This window comes from Sminthopsis crassicaudata, chromosome 1 (assembly GCF_048593235.1).
Source record: "Sminthopsis crassicaudata isolate SCR6 chromosome 1, ASM4859323v1, whole genome shotgun sequence".
Taxonomy (NCBI): domain Eukaryota; kingdom Metazoa; phylum Chordata; class Mammalia; order Dasyuromorphia; family Dasyuridae; genus Sminthopsis; species Sminthopsis crassicaudata.
In genome coordinates, this window is record NC_133617.1 from 659,882,404 (window position 1) to 659,895,404 (window position 13,001).

Consider the following 13,001-nt stretch of genomic DNA (forward strand, 5'->3'; position numbering starts at 1 on the left):
AGACATGGTACTGATACCTAAACCAGGTAGATCGAAAACTGAGAAAGAAAATTATAGACCAATCTCCTTAATGAATATTGATGCTAAAATCTTAAATAAGATATTGACCCGGCCCGTGGGTCTCGAACTAGGGACGGCTGAAGTCACACATCAGTCTGTAAGCCGGAGGCTGGGGAAGGCGTTTGCCTGGGAATGGGCTGAAAAGAAAGAAAGAATGGAAACTACTCTGTGTAGTGACAGAATAGCTCGTTTATTGAGGCAAAGCAAAGGGTTTTTATATGTTGTGGAGCGAATTCCACGTAGCAAAGTAAATTTCCATAGAACAAAAGATATAACATTTGTTGACCATATATCAGAAAGTCAAGGCAATATGTGACGGTTTGCGGTTGGAACATTCGTCATGTTTTTGACAGTTAATGCCTGGGTCAGAGAAACTTTGGGGCAGGGAGTTCTCACACATCCAGGACATTCCTTTGGGGCCAAGACTTTTATCTAATCTTAAAATGGTTTGTAGATGTCTGGGTGAAGGGCCTTGGCATGTCCCCCTTTTTTCATTTGTAAGGTGACAGGCCTGTCTTAGGCTATGTGACCTGCCTCCAGTTGTGGGGAGTGAGCGTTTGATCTATATCAATAGCATGCCACCAAATGCTGTCTTAGGTCATCGGGGTCAACCACACCAACTCAGGGGTATATTATACCAGATTCTATCTTAAGTGGGTGGGAAACAGACCTCTCGAGGTTGCCCGTCATGGCAATTGCGTGGTCTTACTGCCATGGTTCTGGAAATAATAAGTCAAACCTCAAATCATCCACCACCCGGGGTCACACTAATCCCGTCATGGGCTCAGTCACAGCTTACATAAGAAATGGGGTAGGACATGATTGAGACCAAGTCTTGGAAAGACACCAGGGAAAAATGGGGGAAGTGTCAGTAATAGATATTTTATCTAATAGTGAGGCTTCAATACTGCTATCAAGATTTTACATGCACAGTTCATCAGTTGCTTTTCAATGTCTGTCTCAGTTTGTTCTCTGCATTCAGTTGGGAAGTCCACACCCTCGGAGTCCACCAGTCCTTTAATTCTGGTATGTTGAGTCCACTCTCTTTCCTGTGTAGCACTGCTGTATCTGATGTCAAGAGGATCTGGAACAGTCCTTTCCATCTCAGGGTCAGCTTGTCCTCCTTCCATGTCTGAACCAGGACCCCATCTCCAAGCTAGAACTCATGCACTGTTGAAATCCTAAGGGAGGAGTCTGAGCAATAAGCCTGTTTAGTTGCAAAGTTTTCAGATGTTACAGTAAAGACATAACATATTTCCTTAAAAACAAATCCTTGGTTTCAAATATTGGATACAAGGAAGAATTTTGAATCCCTTTTGGATAAGGGTGACCATACAATAATTCATAAGGTGACAATTCCACATCTCTTCAGGGGTTTTGTTTTAATTCTTAATAAGGCAAGGGGAAGGCACTTGGTCCAGGGCAATTGTGTCTCTAATGCCAATTCAGTCAATTGTTGTTTAATTTCCTTATCCACCCTTTCCACTTTACATGATGAGGGAGGATGCTATAGCTTGGGCCACAGATTGGAGGATCTTAGCTGTGAAACAGGTGCTTTGGCCTAAATCTGCCTGCTCCACCATCTCCTCTGTACTTACAGATTCCTCTTCTCCAGGCTGCTTTGCTTCCTCATCTGCAAAGCAGTTTCTCCTTATCTCAAATGAATTTCCTCTTTGGTGCCCCTGCACATGAATCACTGCAGCATTCTTAGGTAACATAAGATTAGTCAAAATTTCAGTGACCAATGCCCTGTGTGCCAATCCCTTTCCTTTACTGTTTACCATTCCCCTTTCTTCCCATATTTCCCAAATATATGAACAATTCCCCAAGCATATTTTGAATCAGTCCTTCAAGAAATTTTAGGGCTTGATTTATTGCATATAATTCACAAATTTTGAGCTGACCATTCTTTTGGCAAGAATCCAGCTTGAACCAGAGTCAAATTTTCCCATTAACAATAGCATAACCATTTTTCCTTTTCCCATTAACTATTTGTGAAGAACCATCTATGAACTATTCAGTGCCTTTCAACAAAGGGACTTCCTACAAATCTTCCCTAACCTTAGTTTGGTAATCAATCACATTTGGACAATCATGTTCAAGGTACACATGTTTCCCAGGGGAAGCAGATAAGAACATGGCTGGATTAAAGTTATGGTCTGGTGAGAGTGCCAAATCATCTCTTTCCAATAGTATTGCTTCATATTTTAAAATCCTTGAATCAGTTAGCCACCTCCTGGCCTCTTTGATTCAGAATTGATTGAACCTGTGCAGGACATTCACTATTAAACTATTCCCAAAGGTTAATTTCTGACTTTTCTTGTACCAAAAGTGCTGTGGCTGATAACATTCCTAAAGCCACATTGTTTACTGTATTTATATTTTACCTCATGTTTCACAAATTGAAATTTGTTTTAAGAAATTCTCAATCCCTGTGCTCCTAAATAATTTAACAAACTGATAGTGACTTGGACAAGGTCACTTTTTTTTTTTTTTTTTTTTTGTCACAAAAAGATCATCTACATTTTGTAAGACTTTTAACAATAAGAAATTTATCCCAGAATGTTCACACAATTCTTATATACCCAAGTAGATGTTTTATAAGTTGAAAATTGTACCAATTATTTTGTTTTTAAAATACCCAATACACAGAAAAATCCCAAATTACATATTGCCATAACAAAAACATTTTCAAAAGGACAAAGGCAAGAACTATTATATTTGGAGTCCCTGTAAATAATTGGAATCAATACAATTAATTAAAACTTCTATTTTCACATAAAGGAATCTGAAAAATTCTTAAAAACATCAATTAAACATTTTTTTTTTTATAAATAACCCTTTCAGACTATATATCACATTTCTGATCATATTCTTTAAACACAAAAACCATTATGTATTTTAGAAACAAATGTTCACTCAATTAACATCTTGTAAGAGTGGCTTGACCCTTTATCAGTTTGCTTTCTTCAACCAAAAACAGCTGCAGCTTCCTACTGCTGTTCTCCCCCTGTAAAAACACATCCTGACTCACAGTCATCTCTCCGTGACTCCCCTTTCCAACTAGTTCCTTCTTTTCCCCACTGATTTCTTCTTGAAATCTTTTGCTCCCACTAATCAATCCTTCTTAAATCACCTTCATTCTCCTGTCCCATCTCTCTGTCTTTCTCTCTTCCCAATGCCTACTTGCTCAAACTTTCTCTGACATACTTTAAACATTTCCAAACCAATAACTCTTCTGACTAGATGCTTCATTTTTCTCTCTTCCCAATGCCTACTTGCTCAAACTTTCTCTGACATACTTTAAACACTTCCAAACCAATAACTCTTCTGATTAGATGCTTCATTTAAACTATTAATTAATTTTGCAAATCAATCTCTCTTGTCCCTTTTCTGTAATCACCCCTTTTTTTTTTTTTAAACTTTAAACTTTAAGATTCATAACCCATAATGATAACAAATTACCCAATGTTTCAGAAGCAAACCAAATAGTTTTTCTTTTTTTTTTTTTTTTTTTTTTTTTTTTCTCTGCCTGAGTGCTTCAAGGCCACTAGTAGAAGCTTCTCAGGCGGTATGGTATTAAGCAGATAAGATTGTAATGCTGTTACTCCCCTTTAGCAGGCTTTGAAAATAGTCAAGTTTTTTCTTTTGTTTTACTTACAAATTGGTACAACAGGTTAAAAGGTTTAAAATCACAAACACTTTTATATTAAGTAACATTAAAATAATCAATTCCCAAATTTCTTAATCATTGTTTTTAAAACTTAACAAAGCTCTTAAATCACCAAAGCAAACTAGAGGCTTTTCCTAGGACTCCCGCTGCCAGAGAGAAGTTTGTTTCACCTTGAACATTCTTCCCTCCCAGAATCCAAACAGAGTTTCTCTAAACTTCCAAGCCCATTTTAATGCACTTCTCTGCCTTCACAGGGAATGCCTAGATATTCCATGATTTAAGACCACTCTGAAAGAATTACTATTCTGAATGAATTCCAATTTCCACAATTCAGCCTGTTATTTTTCTAAGCCTGTAACACAGAGGCTGAATCCTTATCTCTTATGAGCTTGCTAACTTTTAACACAGAACAGAAGCAATGCAAAGCAGACAAACATACACAGACAGACACAGAGCTCTATTTTTCTTAACTTTTAAGCCTCTTTCTCTAAAGCTTTCTTTTAAGATCTTTCCTTTTAACCTTAATTCCTCGTTCCCTAAAACTCTCTTTAAGATCTTTAACGAAAATCTGTTCTTTAGAAAGGTGGGAGCCCATGATTTCGACGGATTGGTTCACTTACACTGTATGTGAAGATTCTCTTCGGGGTCCTTAGACGGGGGCCTGGCCAGGCGGTTCATCTCTCCTTCTCTTCGTCAATCCGTCGGGCTGATATGGATCTTCATGTCCCTGTTCGGGCGCCAATTGGACCCGGCCCGTGGGTCTCGAACTAGGGACGGCTGAAGTCACACATCAGTCTGTAAGCCGGAGGCTGGGGAAGGCGTTTGCCTGGGAATGGGCTGAAAAGAAAGAAAGAATGGAAACTACTCTGTGTAGTGACAGAATAGCTCGTTTATTGAGGCAAAGCAAAGGGTTTTTATATGTTGTGGAGCGAATGCCACGTAGCAAAGTAAATTTCCATAGAACAAAAGATATAACATTTGTTGACCATATATCAGAAAGTCAAGGCAATATGTGACGGTTTGCGGTTGGAACATTCGTCATGTTTTTGACAGTTAATGCCTGGGTCAGAGAAACTTTGGGGCAGGGAGTTCTCACACATCCAGGACATTCCTTTGGGGCCAAGACTTTTATCTAATCTTAAAATGGTTTGTAGATGTCTGGGTGAAGGGCCTTGGCAAGATATTAGCAAAAAGACTTCAGAAAATCATCTCCAAGATAATACACTATGATCAAGTAGGATTTATTCCAGGAATGCAGGGCTGGTTTAATATTAGGAAAACTATTAATATAATTGACCATATTAATAATCAAATTAATAAGAACCATATGATCATCTCAATAGATGCAGAAAAAGCATTTGACAAAATCCAACATCCATTCCTACTAAAAACTCTTGAGAGTATAGGAATAAATGGACTATTCCTTAGAATAATCAGGAGCATATATTTAAGACCTTCAGTAAGCATAATATGCAATAGAAATAAACTGCAACCTTTCCCAGTAAGATCAGGAGTGAAACAAGGTTGCCCACTATCACCATTACTATTCAATATAGTACTAGAAACGCTAGCCTCGGCAATAAGAGCCGAGAAAGAGATTCAAGGAATTAGAGTAGGAAATGAGGAAATTAAACTATCACTTTTTGCAGATGACATGATGGTATACTTAGAGAACCCCAAAGACTCTGCTAAAAAGCTACTAGAAATAATTCAAAATTTCAGCAAAGTGGCAGGATACAAAATAAATCCACATAAATCCTTGGCATTTTTATATATCACTAACAAAATGCAACAGCAAGAGATACAAAGAGAAATTCCATTCCAAACAAATATTGAGAGTATAAAATATTTGGGAATCCATCTACCAAAGAAAAGTCAGGAATTATATGAGAAAAATTACAAAACCCTTGCCACAAAAATAAAATCATATTTAAATAATTGGAAAGACATTCAGTGCTCTTGGATAGGCCGAGCGAATATAATAAAGATGACAATACTCCCCAAACTAATCTATTTATTTAGTGCTATACCAATCAGACTCCCAAGAAACTATTTCAATGACCTAGAAAAAATAACAACAAAATTCATATGGAAGAATAAAAGGTCGAGAATTGCAAGGGAACTAATGAAAAAAAAACTCAGAGGAAGGTGGTCTAAGTGTACCTGATCTAAAGCTATATTATATAGCAGCAGTCACCAAAACCATTTGGTATTGGCTAAGAAATAGACCGGTAGATCAGTGGAACAGATTAGATACAAAGGACAAAAAAGGATACATCTATAGCAATCTAATCTTTGACAAACCCAAAGATTCCAACATTAGGGATAAAAATTCATTATTCGGAAAAAACTGTTGGGAAAACTAGAAATTAGTATGGCAGAAATTAGATATGGATCCACACTCAACACCATATACCAAGATAAGATCAAAATGGATCCATGATTTAGGCATAAAGAGGGAGATAATAAATAGATTAGAGGAACAGAGGATAATCTACCTCTCAGACTTGTGGAGGAGGAAGGAATTTATGACCAGAGGAGAACTAGAGATCATTATTGATCACAAAATAGAAGATTTTGATTACATCAAACTAAAAAGTTTCTGTACAAATAATACTAATGCAAACAAGATTAGAAGGGAAGTAACAAATTGGGAAAATATTTTTAAAAACAAAGGTTCTGACAAAGATCTCATTTCCAAAATATATAGAGAACTGACCATAATTTATAAGAAACCGAACCATTCTCCAATTGATAAATGGTCAAAGGATATGAACAGACAATTCTCAGAGGAAGAAATTGAAACTATATCCACTCACATGAAAGAGTGTTCCAAATCACTACTGATCAGAGAAATGCAAATTAAGACCACTCTGAGATACCACTACACACCTGTCAGATTGGCTAAGATGACAGGAACAAATAATGATAAATGTTGGAGGGGATGTGGGGAAATTGGGACACTAATACATTGCTGGTGGAGTTGCGAAAGAATCCAGCCATTCTGGAGAGCAATCTGGAATTATGCCCCAAAAGTTATCAAACTGTGCATACCCTTTGACCCAGCAGCGCTACTACTGGGATTATATCCCAAAGAAATACTAGAGAGCGGAAAGAGACATATATGTGCCAAAATGTTTGTGGCAGCTCTTTTTGTTGTAGCTAGAAACTGGAAGATGAATGGATGTCCATCAGTTGGAGAATGGTTGGGTAAATTGTGGTATATGAAGGTTATGGAATATTATTGCTCTGTAAGAAATGACCAGCAGGAGGAATACAGAGAGGCCTGGAGAGACTTAAATCAACTGATGCTGAGTGAAATGAGCAGAACCAGAAGATCACTGTACACTTCAACAACAATACTGTATGAGGATGTATTCTGATGGAAGTGGAAATCTTCAACATAAAGAAGATCCAATTCACTTCCAGTTGATCAATGATGGACAGAGGTAGCTACACCCAGAGAAGAAACACTGGGAAGTGAATGTAAATTGTTAGCACTAATATCTGTCTGCCCAGGTTGCATGTACCTTCTGATTCTAATGTTTATTGTGCAACAAGAAAATGATATTCACACACATGTATTGTACCTAGACTATATTGTAACACATGTAAAATGTATGGGATTGCCTGTCATCGGGGGGAGGGAATAGAGGGAAGGGGGGTAATTTGGAAAAATGAATACAAGGGATAATATTATAAAAATATATATATATATAATAAAAAAAATTAAAAAAAAAAGAAATATTAGTATTGTGCTCAAGAAGAGGGCCAAAATAGTATTTTTGTTTTATTTCATTTATGCTTTCAATATTCCATTCAATTGTTGACTAAAGAGATAAGTCACTGACAACCCTCAATGCTTCAATTTAGTTTCTAAGATAGGCTTGTAGTTTTTTACTTGATGGGGCCATAAGGAGTATTGCACTAATAATAATTAGGGTTTTACAGAACAAAACTGACTTGAAAACAGAATGAAAATAATCTGGTTCTCTTGAAGGGGCATTTGAATATCCTTCCTCATCATTCTGAAATTCAGAAAAAAAGTAGCTATAGAACCAAATGTATTTATTTTTGTGAATATTGTTACTTGGTCCAATTTTTATTATAGTTGGTGCTTTGCCAGACAATATATCATGTCACTAAACTGAATATTCTTAATCAATAAAATATCTATGCTCATAAAGCTATCAAAGAAGTAACTGAAGAAGTCAAATTGTTGACATTTGGAAATGTTTCTTTTAATTTTCATCCATTATATCTTTGCCTAATTTTCTCTTTTACATCTGTGTCTAGTTTAATGTGGGAAGACAGTGGGAGAGTCTTGTACTGTGGGAAGATTGTCTTGTACTGAAGAAATTTTTGGGAAAAATCAAGACTTTCAAATATGTTCATAATTACCTTCCTAGGTTTCTTATAGTATAAAGAAGTGAATGAATGTGGCAGATTTCTTCCTTCTTTAATTGCCATAAAAATACTATGAATTTTCCTATAGTTAGAGACTATGCTTCAAGGATAATTCCTATATAAAACAAAGAAAGGGGAGCACTTATAATGTCATCTGTCATAGTAAAAGAATTAGGTCATCAATACATACATATCAATCTCTATTTTCTTCTGGATTCCTAGTCAGAGATTCTAGCTGAGCTAATACATGTCTCAGGTCAAGAAATATAAGTTCTATGGACCATTATTTTTTATCTGAAAAATCTAAAGATTGTACTTTATGATTTCTATGTTTCCTTCCAAATGTTATAAAATCTAACTTTCAGCAATCACATTTCTTTAATTTACTTCAGTTATCACCACACATTTCTTTTGTACATGTCATTATCTTATTTTCCTTCTGTAGAGTATAATTATCAGCCATATCTTAAGCAAATTAAGCTTTTTGTAAAATAAGATTGTTTATCTAACTACATAAGATTAGATATAATAAAAATAGATATCACTTAAAGCAAATGTTTTCAACAAATGTAAAAGTTATTCTCCAGGAAGAAACAATTAGTTCAAGCATTCATCCAAACAATTCAACAATTATGATCAAATTAAATGATTTTTTCTTAAGGATGGTAGCACCTTACAATAAAACTACTTCTTTTGTCAAAAACCATCTATGCATTTTTCATCTGTGATTTTGGAATGGCAAATGTTGGTTTAGAGTGAAATATAGATTTTCCTTTAATTAGCTGACAAGGTAGTTAAGTTATCTAAATGAACTCTTCCCACCTACTACATGTATTGATATTGCAGAATATGTTCAGAGTATGTGCCTCTTAGTATTCTGCCTGTACTGTTACCATACTCATTAAACCCAAAAGATAACTGTTTTCCCATAAAGTGAAACTGTGGCAATGATAAGGCATAGTAAATACATAATACCAAGGATATCACATTTTCTCTCTAGGTCTCTTCTTTCCAATCTTGACTTAATCTGCAGGATTAACTTCCTTTGCATACACTTGGGTTATTTCTTAAATGATATAGCCAAAGAATCTATCAAACTTTAGAAATATGTTTCTCATGATTAAAACATATGTAAGATGGAGATAGAAAAGAACAAATATCAAACAATGAGAATGCTAAAGGCAAAACCTCTCCAGATGAAGCCTCTAAGAGTTATATAAATTTGTCTCCTTGTGATAATTAAGAATTCAAAAAGCATCTTAAAAGAGAGTTAGAAGAAATAGGAGGGAAAAAATAAGAGCTCTGGATTATCTGAAGAAAACCAGACCTTAAAAATAGTTTTGTTGAAATGGAAAAATAAATCAACTCCTTAAAAAAATGGAATTTCTGAAATGGAAAAAATACAATGACCTACATAATTCATTTAAAAGTGCAACAGGTCAAATGCAAAAGAGATTAAAAAGCTAACTGAAGAAAATAATTAACTAAAATTTAGAATTTAACAAATGGAAACAGATGACTCAATGTTACATAAAGAATCAGTCAAACAAAACCAAAAAAAAAAAAAAATGGAGAAGCAGAAAAAAATGTAAACAAGTAAACAACCTCATCAGAAAAAAAACTATTGACTTGGAAAATAGATTCAGGAGAGACAATTTAAGAATTGTTAGACTACTGAAAATTATAATGAAAAAAAAAAAAAAGAACTTAGACAACATATATCAAGAAAACATCAGGACAGCTTTCCTAGTATCCTAGAAACAGAGAATAAGATAGCCATTGAATGAATCAGCCAATCTTTTTCTTAAAGAGACCCAAAAATGAAAACTCAAAGGAATATTAGCTAAAATCAATAACTACCAGATCATCGAGAAAATATTGCAAGTAGCCACAAAGAAACAATTCAAATATCACAATCAAGATTACCATGGACCTAGCAGCTTCCACTTTAAAGGGCAAGGAATATTATATTCTAAAGGGCAAAGGAACTTGGTCTGGAGCCAAGAATCAACTATACAGTAAAATTAAATATTATCTTTCAGAGGAAAAGATGGACATTCAATGAAACAGGTAAATTTCATTTATTCCTGATGAAAAGACCATAGCTGAAAAGAAAATTTGATCTTCAAATACAGAACTCAAGAAAAACATAAAAAGGCAAAAAAAGCAAAGAAAAAAGAAAACTATGCTTTTCAAATGGTAAAATGTTTACATAACTATATGGTATATAACTCTTAAGAACTGTATTTTTATTAGGGATCTACAAAGAGGGGACAGGTATAATTTGACTTTACTATGATGATATAAAAAAGAAAGCTATGGGTGGAAAAGGGATTATATTGGAAGAAAAAAGAAGAGGAGTAAAATGAAGTATGTTATATCACATGAAGAGGCAAAAAAAGACCTATTACAATTGAGGAAAAGAAGGAAGGGGTTGAGCATTATGTGAATGATAATTTTATCATATTTGGCTCAAATAAAGAATGTCAGACATATTTAGTTAAATATAGAAACTTGCCTCATACTATAGAGAAATAGGAGGAAAATGGGGAGATAATAGAAATGAGAACAGAAATAGAAGGGGAAAAGGATAAAAAAGGAGGAAAGGGCTATGAAAGAGGAGGACAAATTGAGGTAGGTGGTGGTCAGAAGCAAAATACTGGGGAAAAGACAAAGGGGGGAAAGAAAACAAAATAACTAGGAGATAATAAGATGGTGGGAAATAGAGAGTTAAGAATTTTATCTGGTTATGTGAATGGGATGGACTCTTCCATAAAATGGAAAGGCATATCAGACTGGATTAAAAACCAGAATCCTAAAATATGTTGTTTACAAGAAACACATTTAAAACAAAGTGATATATATGGAGTAAAGGTAAAAAGCTGGAGTAGAATCTATTATGCTTCAACTAAAGTTAAAAAAAAAAAAAGGCAGGAGTAATTACCCTGATCTCATATCAAGCAAAAGAAAAAATAGATCTAATTAAAAGAGATAAGGGAGGAAGCTGCATCTTGTTAAAAGGGTACCATAGATAAGGAAGTAACACCAATACTTAAACAATTTTTCACCAAGTGGTAAAGCATCCACATTCCTAGAGGAGAAGTTGAGAGGTGGGAGAAGAAATAGAGAGGAAAAGTGTACTAGTGCAGGATCACAACCTTGATTTCCCAGAACTAGATAAATCAAAAGAAATTAAGGAGATATATAGAATTTAAGAAAAGTTAGGCATGGTACTTGTATGGAGAAAAATGAATGGAAACAGAAAGAAATATACATTTTTCTTAGCAGTATATGGAACCTAAATAGAAATTAGCCATCTATTGAGGCATAAAAACTTCAAAATCAAATACAGAAAGAAATACTAAATGAATCTTTTTCTTATCATAATGCAATAAAAATTGCATTCAATACAAGGTCAGGGAATATAGAGTAAATAATAATTGGAAACTAAATAATCCAATTCTAAAGAATGAGCAGGTGAAACAACAAATCATATACACAAATGATAATTTCATTCAAGAGAATGACAATAATAAGACAGCATATCAAAATTTATGGGATGAAGCCAAAGCAGTTCTTAGGGGAACTTTTATATCTCTAGATGCTTACTTGAATAAAACAGAGAAAGAAACGATCAATGAATTGGGCATGCAATTTAAAAAAGTAGAAAAAGAACAAAACAAAAACCCCAAATTAAATTAGAGCAATAATTAGGAATTATTTTATCCAACTTTATGCCAGTAAATATGATAATCTAAGTGAAATAGATGAATAACTAGAAAAATATAGATTTCCCAGGTTAATAGAGGAGAAAATAAATTATTTAAATAGTCTCATTTTAGAAAAAGAAATAAAACAAGCTATTAATCAGCTCCCTAAGAAAAAATCTCCAAAGCCAGATGGATTTACCTGTGAATTCTAACAAATATTTAAAGACCATTTAATCCCTATACTAGGAATACTATTTGGAAAAATAGGAAAAGAAGGAGTCCTACCAAATTCCTTTTATGACACAGACATGGTGCTGCTACTTAACCAGGTAGAGTCAAAACAGAGAAAAAAATCATAGACCAATTTACCTAATAAATATTGATGTGCAAATCTTACATAAAATGTTAGCACAATATACCATGCCCAAGTAGGATTTATAACAGGAATGCAAGGCTGGTTCAATATTAGGGAAAGTATTAACATAATTCACTATATCAATAGCCAAAGTAAGAGAAATCATATGATTATCTCAATAGATGCAGAAAAAAGCAAAACCCAACACTCATTCCTATTAAAAACATAGGAATAAGTGGAATTTTTCTTAAAAACTATCAGGAAGTTTTTTCGGGAGCCAAGATGGCGGAGAAGAAACACACGACTCTGTGAACGTCCTCACTCCCTCACAACCAATTAGATAAATCAACCTCAGAATAAGCCCAGGACTGATAGATACCACAAGGACTGGAAGCATGACTTACCAGCTGAAGAGAATCTGGAGTTTCAACAGACAAGGTCAGTCCCCAGGGGAGGAAGAAGAGAGGCCAGCACAGACGGCTGGGTGCTCCCATACTGCACCCATTGCGCTGGGAAGGGCTCTGGGATCAGAGAAGCCACTGAGGTAAAGGAATCTGGCACAGGCTGTTAGCTCTTCTCTGCTAATTATTTAGCAGTTCAGAAGAGAAAGCCAAAATATTTTAAAACTCAGATTAGATTTTCCCCGGACCCTGGAGGTGACTCAGCAGATCTCGGCACCAGGGGGTGTGGCCTCAGCTACCACCTGAGAATAGTTAAGAAATTGACAAGTGGGTGGATACGGCCCAAGGCAACACACACTGCCTAGCTTAGCTGGAGGGAGTGGAACTCAGCTCCA

At 35.0% G+C, this 13,001-nt stretch overlaps 1 long non-coding RNA gene across 1 annotated transcript; it reads right to left on the minus strand.

Moving 5' to 3' along the window:
- Window positions 1-231: 231 nt before the first annotated feature.
- LOC141551395 (uncharacterized) lies at window positions 232-4,905 on the minus strand. Its single transcript, XR_012484851.1, has 2 exons — window positions 4,354-4,905; window positions 232-1,241 (listed from the first exon to the last, which is right to left on the minus strand). It is a non-coding gene; the product is annotated as an uncharacterized LOC141551395 (long non-coding RNA).
- Window positions 4,906-13,001: the final 8,096 nt, after the last annotated feature.